This window comes from Rhinoderma darwinii, chromosome 7 (genome assembly GCF_050947455.1).
Source record: "Rhinoderma darwinii isolate aRhiDar2 chromosome 7, aRhiDar2.hap1, whole genome shotgun sequence".
In the NCBI taxonomy this organism is placed as follows: domain Eukaryota; kingdom Metazoa; phylum Chordata; class Amphibia; order Anura; family Rhinodermatidae; genus Rhinoderma; species Rhinoderma darwinii.
In genome coordinates, this window is record NC_134693.1 from 84056597 (window position 1) to 84070726 (window position 14130).

Genomic DNA, 14130 nt, shown 5'->3' on the forward strand with positions numbered 1-14130 from the left:
ACAGATATGAGATAGATAGATAGACAGACAGACAGACAGACAGACAGACAGACAGACAGATAGAGAGATAGATAGATAGATAGATAGATAGATAGATAGATAGATAGATAGACAGACAGATAGAGATAGATAGATAGATAGATAGATAGATAGATAGATAGATAGATAGATAGATAGATAGATAGATAGATATAAATATGCGATAGATAGATAGACAGACAGACAGACAGATTAGATAGATGTTTAATGGAGAAGTGTGGGTATTTTTTATTACCACTATTCTCCCTCTCCTGCCAGAAGTTACAGCAGTCCAGAGAGGGGGGGAGGGGCACAGGGTGGGGGGACGGGAGCTGCAAAAAGAATGTGCCTGGAGACACAAGATTTTCTAAAACCATAAAATAATGTAATTTATTTTATGATTTTATAATGCTAGTCTTCCCAGGCACTAAATAGTTTAATCTGTGTACTCACCAGTCACCCCAGTCCTGTGGCTTCGTTCTTCTCCTCTCCAGCATTCCGCTTCAGTGTGTCTGCTGCACTCTGCTCTCTTGCGCCAAGCAGACTGCTGTGCAGGCAGCGTCGTTGCAGGGGGGCGTGGCTGGCAATAGGGAGAGTCGGGGGCAGGGCGGGACATTGCTCAGACCGCCGGGACGGCGGGACAGCAGTCAAAAAACGGGACTGTCCCGCCGGATTCGGGACGGTTGGGAGGTCTGTAAGTACTGTTCAGAAAAATTATCACTAGCAATTGTTTTTTTTTTTTCAAAGTTGCTGATCTGGTTTATAGGTACCTAGTACAAGAATAATATATGTTGATCAATTTAAACTGTAAACTCCACTGGAACAGGTGCCTGCATATGTGGAAGAAAACAGAAATATCAACATGCCATCTTTGGAGCAGCAGGATGCCTGCCTGTTGCTGATAACTTTCTGTACATACAATACTCACTTAGGCCTAATTCACACGAGCATATTTCACGTCCGTGTTACGCGCGTGAAAATAACGCACGTCACACGGACCTATGCAAGTCAATGGGGTCATTCAGACATTCAGTGTTTTTCACGCGTGTATCCGCTGTGTGCGTTTTTTGTGCATCACGCACCCATTGAAGTCAATGGGTGTGTGAAAATCACGGATAGCACACGGACGCACATCTGTGTGCTGTGTGTGATTCACGCAACAGTTGCTAAAGAAATGATGAGAAAAAGAAAACCAACTCCTTCAGTTTATTTTGCTCTCAGGCCGTAAAAAGATGGATGACATACGCGTGTAAAAAACGCTGAGAAGCACCCATACACTGATGTCACACGGAACTGCAATGCAGGAAAAACGCTGCGTTTAATACGTTCGTGTGAATAAGGCCTTAGATGGTATATACAGAATTTCCCTGCATTCAAGGTTAAATCTATATACTATAGGCAGTTTCTAATAATAATTAGAGCATGTTTAGACGTGGCGGAATTGCTGCAGAATTCCGGTGTGGACAGTACGTAGTGGAAATCCGTAGCAGCAGTTTTTTTTCCATTGGTCCCTATACCTTTTTAGGTAACTTAGTACAGATGCCACGGAAAATAACAGTGCAGAATTTAGGTTGCGGTGCAGAATTTTCACACCGCAGCATGCACTGTCTGTTGCAGAGAAGCAGCGGATTTTCACTGCAGATTTCAGCCTTTGCAATGCAAAATCTGACATCTACAGCAAGTCCACTGTGATATCCGCAACGTCTGAATTACCTGTCAAATATGCAAATGTTGCTGCAGATTCGTTGCGTAATTTCCGTAAATTTGCAGCAACATTTGCAGCGGAAAAATTCTGCCACGTCTGAACATGCCCTTATAACTCTTAAATTAGATCTATAAGAAGAAAATTAAAAAGTTTCTTTAGTGCATTCAACATTTAACCCTTTCTCTGACACATCTATTTTCACACTTTTGACATACAAGAATAAAACCATATAATACATTTAATGAAAGTAGACACCTGGCACTTAAAAAAGCCACCAGCACATTATGCCTTCATGCAATTTTGCATCAAATAATAATGTTGTGTACAACATGCGTAAAAAGTTGTGCTGTGGCTAAAATGCTCACATAAGCGGAGCCTCAGACGCACAACACTTCCTAAAAATAAAAGTTCAGGATATTGCAAAGTTCATACATCCCACTAATGCCTATGTCTTCATGCTTATATCTTCACATAATCACCAGAACTGAAGAGAGCAAAAATCTCTGTGATTCATATCCCAGTAAACATCTGAGTCACAGAGTAGACAAATGGTCTGATTAGGCTCAGGGGTTATTAGATGCACAGCTGCTCATCTTACCCTGTAATGGGAATAAAAGACCCCCATTCACACATTGAGGTTCAGCTGAGGTTAGAACGACATAAAAAAAAAATGCAACTGAAAACCGCATGCGTTTATACCGCAATTTGGTACGTTTTTTGATGCGGTTGCAGTAAATACCGCAACTACATAGAAAAACGCACCAAATGGCTGTAAAAACGCATGCGGTTTTCAGATGCGTTTTTTGATGCTCAACCGCAACGTGTGAATGGACCTTAAATGTGACAATCAGAGAACACATATCCAATCTGATTGGTGAAGAGGGTTTATAACATGAAGAATTGTCCCCGTATCACCCCCTGGGGTCACTGGAAGACTATTCATTGCTTCCACCCAAACTCCACTCCCTCACAGAGACATAAAACCGGAAAATACTGCAACTATTAGCTGCACAAGGCTTTGTTCACATCTGCGCTAGGGCTCCGTTCTGATGTTCTGTCGGAGCTTTCCGTCAGAACGGAGCCCTGACAGACACAAACGGAAACCATAGGTTTCCGTTTCCATCGCCATTGATTTATTTTTATTTTGTTTTGTCACATTTGTTTTTATAAAATGTTTTCAAATAATACAAACAAGTAAGCAGTAGTAAAGCTTACATATCTAACAAAACTGAGTACATAACTTTCAAAGGTATCATAACATTTTCAAAGCACTTTACTGTTAGGGTATGTTCACACGAGGGCGTCCGTTACGGCTGAAATTACGGGGATGTTTCAGCCTGAAAACATCCCCGTAATTTCAGCCGTACCGGCATGTGCAGGCGCTTGAACGCCGCGTCAATTACGGCCGTAATTAGCGCTGCTATTCATTGGAGTCAATGAATAGCGGCTCCAATTACGGCCAAAGAAGTGACAGGTCACTTCTTCTACGCGGGCGTCTATTTACGCGCCGTCATTTGACAGCGGCGCGTAAATATACGCCTCGTGTGAACAGACAAACGTCTGCCCATTGCTTTCAATGGGCAGATGTTTGTCAGCGCTATTGAGGCGCTATTTTCGGGCGTAATTCGGGGCAAAAACGCCCGAATTACGTCCATAAATAGGCCGTGTGAACATACCCTTAGGGTATGTTCACACGTACACGTCCGTTACGGCTGAAATTACGGGGCTGTAGCGAGCTACACTATTTCTGTAATTCATGGTTGGATATCACATGCTTCAGCCACAACACAGAGCAGTAGAATGGGGTTTAGGGGCATGGAGTGGGGCCTATAAGTTACTAAAGCTAAAATATTGTCCTAAAATGGCACATTGTGCTCCTTTGCTTTTGGGCTTCGCCGTGTGCTTAGGCAGCAGATTACGGCCTAAGTGGGGGTATTTCTGAACACAGGAGAGAGTGGGCAATAAATGTTGGGGTGCGTTTCATCAGTTTCATGTACTATTTTGGACAAATATGTCTTACAAATTACACATTTGTGAAAAAAAGAAACATTTTATTTTTCACGCCAGATTTCCACAAGATTCCTCAGAAAAAACTATGGGGTTAAAAAAGTGATCACACACCTAGAAAAATTCCTCGAGGGGTAGAGTTTTTAAAATGGGGGTCACCTTGTTTTGTTTTTTTTTACAGTTTTGGTCACAAACGCGACATGACACCAAAAAACATTCCAGAAAGATCTGTGCTCCAAAATCCAAATGGCGCTCCTTCCCTTCTGGGCCCTGCCGTGGGTCCAAACAGTATTTTATTACCACATATGGGGTATTGCCGTAATCAGGAGAATTTGCTTTACAAATGTTGGAGTGTTTTTGCTCATTTATTCCTTGCAAAAATTAGAAAATTCTATGTTTTTTTCAGAAAATAAGTAGATTTTCATCTTCACAGACTAATTTCAATAAATTCAGCAAAAAAACTGTTGGATCAAAATGCTAACTATACCACTAGAAAAATAACTTGAATGGTGTAGTTTACAAAATGGGGTCACTTTTGGGGAAGTTTCCACTGTTTTGGTTCCTCCAGTGCGTTGCATCTTTCCATGGGCAAAAGCCCACAAGCAGAGTGCTTGTAATGTCCTGCCTGGGGACTCCGGCATTGTGAATCTTTTTTTTGTGGGATCTCTCAGGATGGAATAGCAAAGTCTACAAAGCTATTCCATCCTTAAAAAAAAAATGTATACCGAAGTATACAAACCCGACGGAGACCAAAAGAACACATTTATCGTGTACGTCGCGAGCGTTTCCGATGCACAAGATAAATGTAGGGCGATAACACGATGTGGAGGGCACCTTTAAGAGAAGGTGAAGCACTTGCGAGGATGTAAGGAGCACTTAGGGCTCATTCAGACGAGCGTGTATCTCGTCCGTGTGAGACACGGACTCATATATTTCAATGGGACCGTTCACACGACCGTTGCTTCAACGGAGCGTGTGAAGGTTCCGTGTAAAAATAGGACATGTCCTATTTTCCTGCATGTCACACATCCCTCCATAGACTCTAGTCTATGGGGGATCCATGACAACACGCCCCGCACGAGTGCACAGCGGACGTGAAAATCTGCAGTTTTTCTCATCCGAGGTTAGCTACGCTCATCTTAATGTAGACTAAGGCAGGTAAAAAAAATAAAAATGCCTATATTTACCATGCCACGCGTCTCTCTGACGTCCTGCAGCCCAGCCTCCTGGTATGATGTTTCATCCCATGTGACCGCTGCAGCCTGAGATTGACTGCAGTAGTCACATGGGATAAAACATCATCCCTGGAGGTTGGGCTGGATGCAAAAGCACAGAGTTCTGGGTAAATATAAACTTTTTTTTTTCTGAGTTGCAATTTTTTGTTTTTTTGTTTCTGCCACCAAAAAATCGCAGCTTGTCCGCCGCAAAAATAGCAACATCTGCTATTTGTTGCTGATTTTACCTCCCCATTGAATTCAATGGTGAAAACCCACAACAGAAAGCAGAGATTCTGAAACATAAATTGATGCGGATTAAAAAAAAACACACCGCAGGTCAATTTAGGTCAGCACATTTTTTACGCAGTGTGTGGATGAGATTTGTTCAAATCTCATCCACTCTGCTGCTACTGTATTACACTGCAGATTTTCCGCAATGAAATCCGTTGCGGAAAATCTGTAGTGTTTATGCTACGTGTGAACTTACCCTTACAGATTTTGCTAATGATTTGCAGCAAATTAACCCTTTGCATTGCAAATGATGAAATGTCTGGCAAGTTTGTAACAGCAGAGTAGCCTAAACCCCATGTAGATTTTTTTTCTGCTGCATGTAAATGGGGTTTTGAAAACCCCATTCACATGAGTTGTATTGTAACTTGTAGTGGATATTCAATGCACAATCTGCACCAAAAACAGGAGACAAATCCATCATGTCTGAAATGGCCTCAGGGTCTATTCACACAGTGTAGTCAAATCCCATTTTTTGTGAGGGGGCGGTTCTTGCCTTACTGTGTGATGGTCACTTGATCCCGGTGCTCCGCACAGAGAACCTGACTTCTACAGCTGGAGGACTGATTTCTAGCTAATAATGGTTCGTACGAATAGGGATGAGTCCAGTGACTCCCGAGGGACACTGGGGATCAATAAACCCCAGTCTGAGATGTAGAGATTCCTCCAAAAGAAACATGCACTCCCGGCCGGGAAGAGCACGATGACGGCGGAGAGGCTGAATCCACCTGATGTGTTTTGGGAAGAGGACTCAGATGATGAAAGCAATCATTCAGACGCTATAGGTAGGTCTGTCCCTCTGCCTATCACCAAAGCCTTTATAAAAAATACTTTAGCATGTGCAATGACTCCCGTGCTGAAGGAATTATCCTCCATTAAAGCGAATATAAATCATGTAGGCCAGAGGGTGGGAACACCAGAAGATACTCAATCTGCCATTATACAACATGCGGACGCTTTGCAAGCTGTTATGAACTCCCAAATTGAAGACCAAGAAAACCACAGCAGGCGTAAAAACCTTAGGCTGCGAGGCATAGCTGAATGGATAACTGCTGAGGAGATCCTAGCTACCATCAGGCGAATATTTGCCTCCCTCTTGGGCCAGGACAGAGCCGCACAAGTCGTTATTGAAGGTGCTCACCAAGCCCTGGGACCAAAATCAACACAAGACGAATCCCCCAGGGATGTAATCTGCGGCCTGCTTAACTACCTCGACACAGCCGCCATTTTAACAGCTGCAAGAGCGACTCCAAACCTGCAGTTTGAAGATACCACAATCCTGGTCTTTCAAGATTTAGCTGCGAGTATACTAGCCAAAAGACGGATAATGAGACCATTGACTGATGCTTTACGGGCCAAGAAAATACCCATACGCTGGCTTATTCCATTTGGCCTGGCCATTTTGAAAGAGGGCAGGCAGATCACCATCAGAACACCAGATGACCTGTCTAGGGCCTGGAGTAAACTGAGAAGATTGATTTACCAAACTGGATGCCGATACAACAAGAAACCCAGCTGCGCGAGCTATCTGATACACATGCATGGCAAGGATCGCAGAAGTTCAAGATGCCACACAGTAAGAAAAGACAGGACCAGCACATGGACGCTTGAAAGAGGACTTTCTTTGTCCCTTGTCCTGGAGTTCCCACATTGTTTGATTCCTCAAGGATGTGCTCGTGTGAGTTTAGCTTCTCTGATGTAACATGATCTATTTGACCATGTTACCTCTAGTGACATACTCTGTTCTTGTATGATGCCTGTAATAGTTTTGTGCTATTTTGTTCTGTTTGCTCCATGCTAAACACCGCTGCCCATGTTTACTTGCTTTTAAGTTCGCAGTAACCAGGAAGAGTCCTCACTACCCTCCACATATTTCTCACATGTTAGATACACTTAGAAGTCTGTCTTCTCTCTCTTTGCTCAATGTGGCGAGTTTCCTCATCCAACTCCCCCAACTCTACATTTTGGTGCCTGCATTTCCGAGCGATAAGCGCTGTCCAGGGGATAGGAGGCGCCTTTTTACAACTGAATCTTCTTTGAATGCAGTTACTTTGTTTTCTGCCATGCTCATCATTTGTACATAGTTCTATATTGTTTTTTCTTAGTCTGGAATTTTCACACACGCTTCGACTGTTAACCTATAGCGCTTATATTGGATTATGGCTCCAATTAATTTTTTTACGTTCAATGTGAATGGATTCAATACATCTCAAAAACATTCCCAGGTTTTCTCAATGATGCTACAAGAGACGCTTTTTAGATATAACCACACACCGTACCTTTCTAAGTTCACGTACAATCAATGGTTCCTTAGTACACATACGTCTGCTTCTACTGGAGTATCTGTAGGTATTCACAGGGTTTTTCCATTTATGGTGGAACTCTCGCAAGTTGACCTAGAGGGCTGTTATGTTTTTCTAAAAGGTTCAATGTTTATTATGAAAATTACTTCAGCTAACGTATATGCGCCCAATGCCAGACAAATCCCCTGGTTATTGAGGGTTTTTGGTTGTTTAAGAACTTCGGGGAGGGGATGCTTGTTGTTGGGGGCGACCTTAATGTAGTTTTAGAACCGATCCTCGACTCCACCTCATCCACTTATTTGTCCTCTTATCATGCTCTACGTAAACTTAAATGAATGTTATCTCAATGCCAACTAACTGATGTGTGGAGACTATCTCACTGTTAAAGGGGGTGGGGTAATAGCGGGATTCACTGGTTAGTGACACCCACTATTACTACCGCCTTTATAAACAGGGTCACTAGGTTCCCCTACCTTTTCCTTATACTAACGTCGATCTAATTGCTTTAGCGGCTACTCAAGGGAATAAGACCGTATAGTAAATAAAGGTAATATTTATTAACATACAGTAATCACTCTCATATGTATAATACAGTAACTAATCACAGTACAGTATAAACACGGTATCACAATATTATACCGCCACCCACTTACCTAAACATACACAGAATACAGTTACGTTACAACACAATACACATAAGTTACTTGTGATCCTCATTCGCTCTCTATCTCTATCCCACTCCCTCCTAATATAACTTTCCCTATACACTAAGGGTTAATACGGGATAAGGAGGAACAAGGGGAATGGGTTACTGTGTAAAACAGACAGCAAGGGTTAACTCAGGGACTCTGGGACAGCAAGGGTTAACTCAGGGACTCTGGGACAGCAAGGGTTAACTCAGGGACTCTGTGACAGCAAGGGTTAACTCTGGGACAGCAAGGGTTAACTTAGGGAGAACAAGGGGTTAACTTACTCAGGGAGAGTAAGGGGTTAACTCAGGGAAGCAAGGGTTAACTCTGGGACAGTAGGGACTCAGGGAGAGCAAGGGGTTAACTCAGGGAAGTAAGGGTTAACTCAGGGACAGTAGGGACAGTACTCAGGGAGATCAAGGGGTTAACTCAGGGAAGCAAGGGTTACAGCAGGAGGAGACAGGGAGAGACAGGGTTAAGTGTAGCTGCTGCTACACTTGATACTTAGCGTGACTTTGTGGAGCAGCAGAGGCAGGAGCAGGAGCCCAGGTCTTTGGAGGAGAGAGAGGTGAGCCGGGTCGGTGGTGTGGGAGGCAGGCAGGCAGCTCTCAGCTGATCGTAGCTCCAGCTAGCTTCGGCTCCTGAGCGTACCGACGCAGGGCTATTTAACCCTGTCGGTACGCTCGCAGCGGCAAATGTGGCGCTTGCCCCTGGCTAGCATGGGTCGGCATGGTGATAATGTATCACCAGCCGACTCATGAGCGCCCGCACGAGACAGTCCGTGCGCGCGGGAGACTTGAAATGGAGACAGGGAATAACTATCCCTTGTCTCCATAGTTTCCTAACAAAGCAAGGCAATGCTAATTGTCCTGCTCTGCTTCCAACCGCATTCATGACCAGGGCTGTTGTTGTTACAGCCCTGGCTCATGACACATTATATGTATTATACATACACATATATATTATATATATGTGTATATATATATATATATATATACTGTATACATACACACTATAAATATATATACATATATATATATATATATATATATATATATACACACTACCGTTCAAAAGTTTAGGGTCACTTAGAAATTTCCTTATTTTTGCAAGAAAAGCACAGTTTTTTTCAATGAAGATAACATTAAATTAATCAGAAATACACTCTATACATTGTTAATGTGCTAAATGACTATTCTAGCTGCAAACGTCTGGTTTTTAATGCAATATCTACATAGGTGTATAGAGGCCCATTTCCAGCAACCATCACTCCAGTGTTCTAATGGTACATTGTGTTTGCTAACTGTGTTAGAAGGCTAATGGATGATTAGAAAACACTTGAAAACTAGTTGAGAATCTGGAGCATTACATTTGTGGGTTCGATTAAACTCTCAAAATGGCTAGAAAAAGAGAGCTTTCATGTGAAACTCGACAGTCTATTCTTGTTCTTAGAAATGAAGGCTATTCCATGCGAGAAATTGCCAAGAAACTGAAGATTTCCTACAACGGTGTGTACTACTCCCTTCAGAGGACAGCACAAACAGGCTCTAACCAGAGTAGAAAGAGAAGTGGGAGGCCCCACTGCACAACTGAGCAACAAGACAAGTACATTAGAGTCTCTAGTTTGAGAAATAGACGCCTCACAGGTCCTCAACTGGTAGCTACATTAAATAGTACCCGCAAAACACCAGTGTCAACGTCTACAGTGAAGAGGCGACTCCGGGATGCTGGCCTTCAGGGCAGAGTGGCAAAGAAAAAGCCATATCTGAGACTGGCTAATAAAAGGAAAAGATTAATATGGGCAAAACACACAGACATTGGACAGAGGAAGATTGGAAAAAAGTGTTATGGACAGACGAATCGAAGTTTGAGATGTTTGGATCACACAGAAGAAAATTTGTGAGACGCAGAACAACTGAAAAGATGCTGGAAGAGTGCCTGACGCCATCTGTCAAGCATGGTGGAGGTAATGTGCTGGTGAAGTGGGAGATTTGTACAAGGTAAAAGGGATTTTGAATAAGGAAGGCTATCACTCCATTTTGCAACGTCATGCCATACCTTGTGGACAGCTCTTGATTGGAGCCAATTTCATCCTACAACAGGACAATGACCCAAAGCACACCTCCAAATTATGCAAGAACTATTTAGGGAAGAAGCAGGCAGCTGGTATTCTATCTGTAATGGAGTGGCCAGCGCAGTCACCAGATCTCAACCCCATAGAGCTGTTGTGGGAGCAGCTTGACCGTATGGTACGCAAGAAGTGCCCATCAAGCCAATCCAACTTGTGGGAGGGGCTTCTGGAAGCATGGGGTGAAATTTCTCCCGGTTACCTCAGCAAATTAACAGCTAGAATGTCAAAGGTCTGCAATGCTGTAATTGCTGCAAATGGAGCATTCTTTGACAAAAGCAAAGTTTGAAGGAGAAAATTATTATCTCAAATAAAAATCATTATTTCTAACCTTGTCAATGTCTTGACTATATTTTCTAGTCATTTTGCAACTCATTTAATAAATATAAGTGTGAGTTTTAATGGAAAACACAAAATTGTCTGGGTGACCCCAAACTTTTGAACGGTAGTGTGTATATATATATATATATATATATATATTTTTATACATATATATATATATATATATATATATATATATATATATATATATATATACATACATCGTAGCTCAGTGGGAGAGATTCAAATCCAAATATTGCCCTGAAAATTTGATTCCATAAAGTGTATTCAAAAAGCTTAGGCTATGCACCGCCCGTAGAGCACCAATGATTTCCTATTCCTTTCATTTGAATGTAGGCCATAGAGACCACTCATACACTGAAATAGATTATACTGATCCATAACAGGATAGAAGATATTGACACATACCCACAGTCACAGTCATGTGAAAGATTTAAAGAAGTTGCAGAACTAAAAATTACAAATTTCATTGCACTTTAAGGGCTTTTTTCAGACGAATGTAGAATGTCCATGTGAAGGCCATTAACCCCTTCAGGACTGAGCCTGTTTTGGCCTTGAAGACAAAGCCGATTTTTTTCAAATCTGACGTGTCAATTTTTGTGGTAATGACTTGGGAATGCTTTTACCTATCCAGTTGATTCTGAGATTGTTTTCTCGAGACGTATTGTACTTTATGTTAGTGAAACAATTTGGTCAATAAATTATATATTTATTTGTGAAAAACATCAACATTTTGAGAAATTGTGCAAAAATTAGCATTTTTATAAATTTAAATGTATCTGCTTGTAAAACGGATAGTAATACCACATAAAATAGTTACTATTTTACATATCTCATATGTCTACTTTATGTTTGCACCATTTTTTTGAAGGTCCTTTTATTTTTCTACGACGTTACAAGGCTTAGGACTTTCGCAGCAATTTCTCACATTTTTAAGAAAATTTCTAAAGGCTAATTTTTCAGGGAACACTTCAGTTCTGAAGTGGCTTTGAGGACCTTATATATATATTAGAAATCACACCATTTTGAAAACTGCACCCCTAAATATATTCAAAACATCATTCTGAACGTGGTTTAACCCTTTAGGCGTTTCACAGGACTTAAAGCAAAGTAGAGGTGACATTTTTTTGCCAAAATTCATGCGGAATTCATATTTTTCTGTAATATAGAAGGTTTTACCCGGCAAATGCAATTTAGGATTTATTGCCGAGATTCTGCAGCTTTTAAAAATATCCCACATGTGGCCCTAGTCTGCTACTGGACTGAAACACAGGCCTCAGAAGCAAAGGAGCACCTAGTGGATTTTGGGGCCTCCTTTTTTTTAGAATATATTTTAGGCACCATGTCAGGTTTGAAGAGGTCTTGTGGTGCCAAAACGGTAAATCCCCCCCCCCCCCAAAGTGAACCCATTATGGAAACTACACTCCTCAAGGAATTTATCTAGGGGTATTGTTAGCATTTTGACCGTACAGTTTATTTACTGAATTCATTGGATTTAGTCTGTGAAGATGAAAATCTACTTATCTTTCTGAAAAAACATATACATATTTTTTTTTTTTAGAAGCAATAAAGGAGAAAAAACACTGCAACATTTGTAAAGTAATTTCTCCCGATTACGGCAATACCCCATATGTGGTATTAAACTGTTGTTTGGACCCACAGTAGAGCACAGAAGAGAAGAAGCTTCATTTGGATTTTGAAGCGCTAATTTTGCTGAAATAGTTTTCAGTGCCATGTTGCGTTTGCAATACACTAGAGGGACCAAAACAGTGGAAACTCCCCACAAGTGACCCATTTTGGAAACTACACCCCACAAGGAATTTTTCTAGGGGTATAGTTAGCATTTTTACCTCACAGTTTTTGCTGAATTCATTGGAATTAGTCTGTGAAGATGAAAATCAATTTTTTTTCTGAAAAACAGACATTTTTACATGGAATAAAGGAGAAAAGCACCCCAACATTTCTAAAGAAATTTCTCCCGAATATACTGCTTTTTGGACCCACAGCGGGGCTTAGAGGGGAAGGAGCGCTATTTGGCTTTTGGAGCACAAACTGTGCTGAAATGTTTTCGGATGTCATGTCGCATTAGCAAAGCCCCTGAGAGACCAAAACAGTGGAAACACCCAAAAGTGACCCCATTTGGGAAACTACAGCACTTAAGGAATTTATCTAGGTGTATAGTGAGCATTAGTTTAATAATAACTTTACTTCCTTTTTTTTTTTACACATTTTATCAGTCCCCCTAGGGCACTTGAACCAGCAATCATTAGATCACTGGTACAATACACTGCAATACTAATGTATTGCAGTATATTGTCGTTTTTACAGGCTTCTGTAGCAGCACAATCGCTGTCCCTGTCCGTTAGTCCCAGGTGCCAGCTGTAATACACAGCTGACCCCCGCAGCATATAGCGCAGGCACAGCATGTGAGTCCGCTCCATATATCACCCCCCGCACCACGACATACTATTAAGTTATGGTGCAGAGTGAAAATTTAAAATTTCCACTGATATACCATTTTAGCGCAAAATATGTTTCTCATAAAATGTTAATCGGGTTCTCCCGGGTATGACGATGCCATATCTGTGGACGTAAACTGCTGTTTGGGCATGCTGTAGGGCTCAGAAGAAAGGGAGTGCCATTTGGCTTTTGGAGCGCAGATATTGCTTGGTAGTAGTTCTGTTTGGAGTTTTACTGATATTTCAGTTTATAATGTGGTGGGCATATGTAAGCTGTGCGGAGTACATCAGGGTATAATGAGAGGGTATAATAGTGGGGTAAATAAATAATAATTCATAGAAATGTGGCCGGTGTCACACTGATAAATGGTGCCCAATTTTATCCGCTTTTAGATCGCTCTGCAAATTTTGCGTCGCCATATTCTGAGAGCCAGAACTTTTATATTTTTTCTCCACCGGAGCTGTGTGGGGGCTTACTTGTTGAGGGACAATCATTTCATTGGTACCATTTTGGGGTACATGCAATTTTTTAATCACTTTTTATTCCATTTTTTGGCAAGCAAGTTGACCAAAAACCGTCAATTCTGACAGTGTTTTTTATTTATTTTGTTTATGGCGTTCACCCTGAAATACAATTTTACTTTATTCTGCGGGCCGATACCATTATGGTGATACATGATATATATACACTACCGTTCAAAAGTTTGGGGTCACCCGGACAATTTTGTGTTTTCCATGAAAACTCACACTTATATTTATAAAATGAGTTGCAAAATGACTAGAAAATATAGTCAAGACATTGACAAGGTTAGAAATAATGATTTTTATTTGAAATAATAATTTTCTCCTTCAAACTTTGCTTTTGTCAAAGAATGCTTCATTTGCAGCAATTACAGCATTGCAGACCTTTGGCATTCTAGCTGTTAATTTGGTAATCGGGAGAAATTTCACCCCATGCTTCCAGAAGGCTCTCC

The 14130-nt window shown here is 41.4% G+C and overlaps 1 protein-coding gene and 1 long non-coding RNA gene across 2 annotated transcripts in view; one reads left to right on the top strand and one right to left on the bottom strand.

Moving 5' to 3' along the window:
• The window catches only part of LOC142657997 (uncharacterized), an 83385-nt gene extending 82839 nt beyond the window's left edge, over positions 1-546 (bottom strand). The window contains exon 1 of the long non-coding RNA XR_012850012.1: positions 472-546. This is a non-coding gene — a long non-coding RNA (uncharacterized LOC142657997). The remainder of the gene's footprint in view (positions 1-471) is intronic.
• Positions 1-14130, top strand: part of GRIN2B (glutamate ionotropic receptor NMDA type subunit 2B) — a 1262499-nt gene that overhangs the window by 545691 nt on the left and 702678 nt on the right. The window lies entirely within an intron of this gene.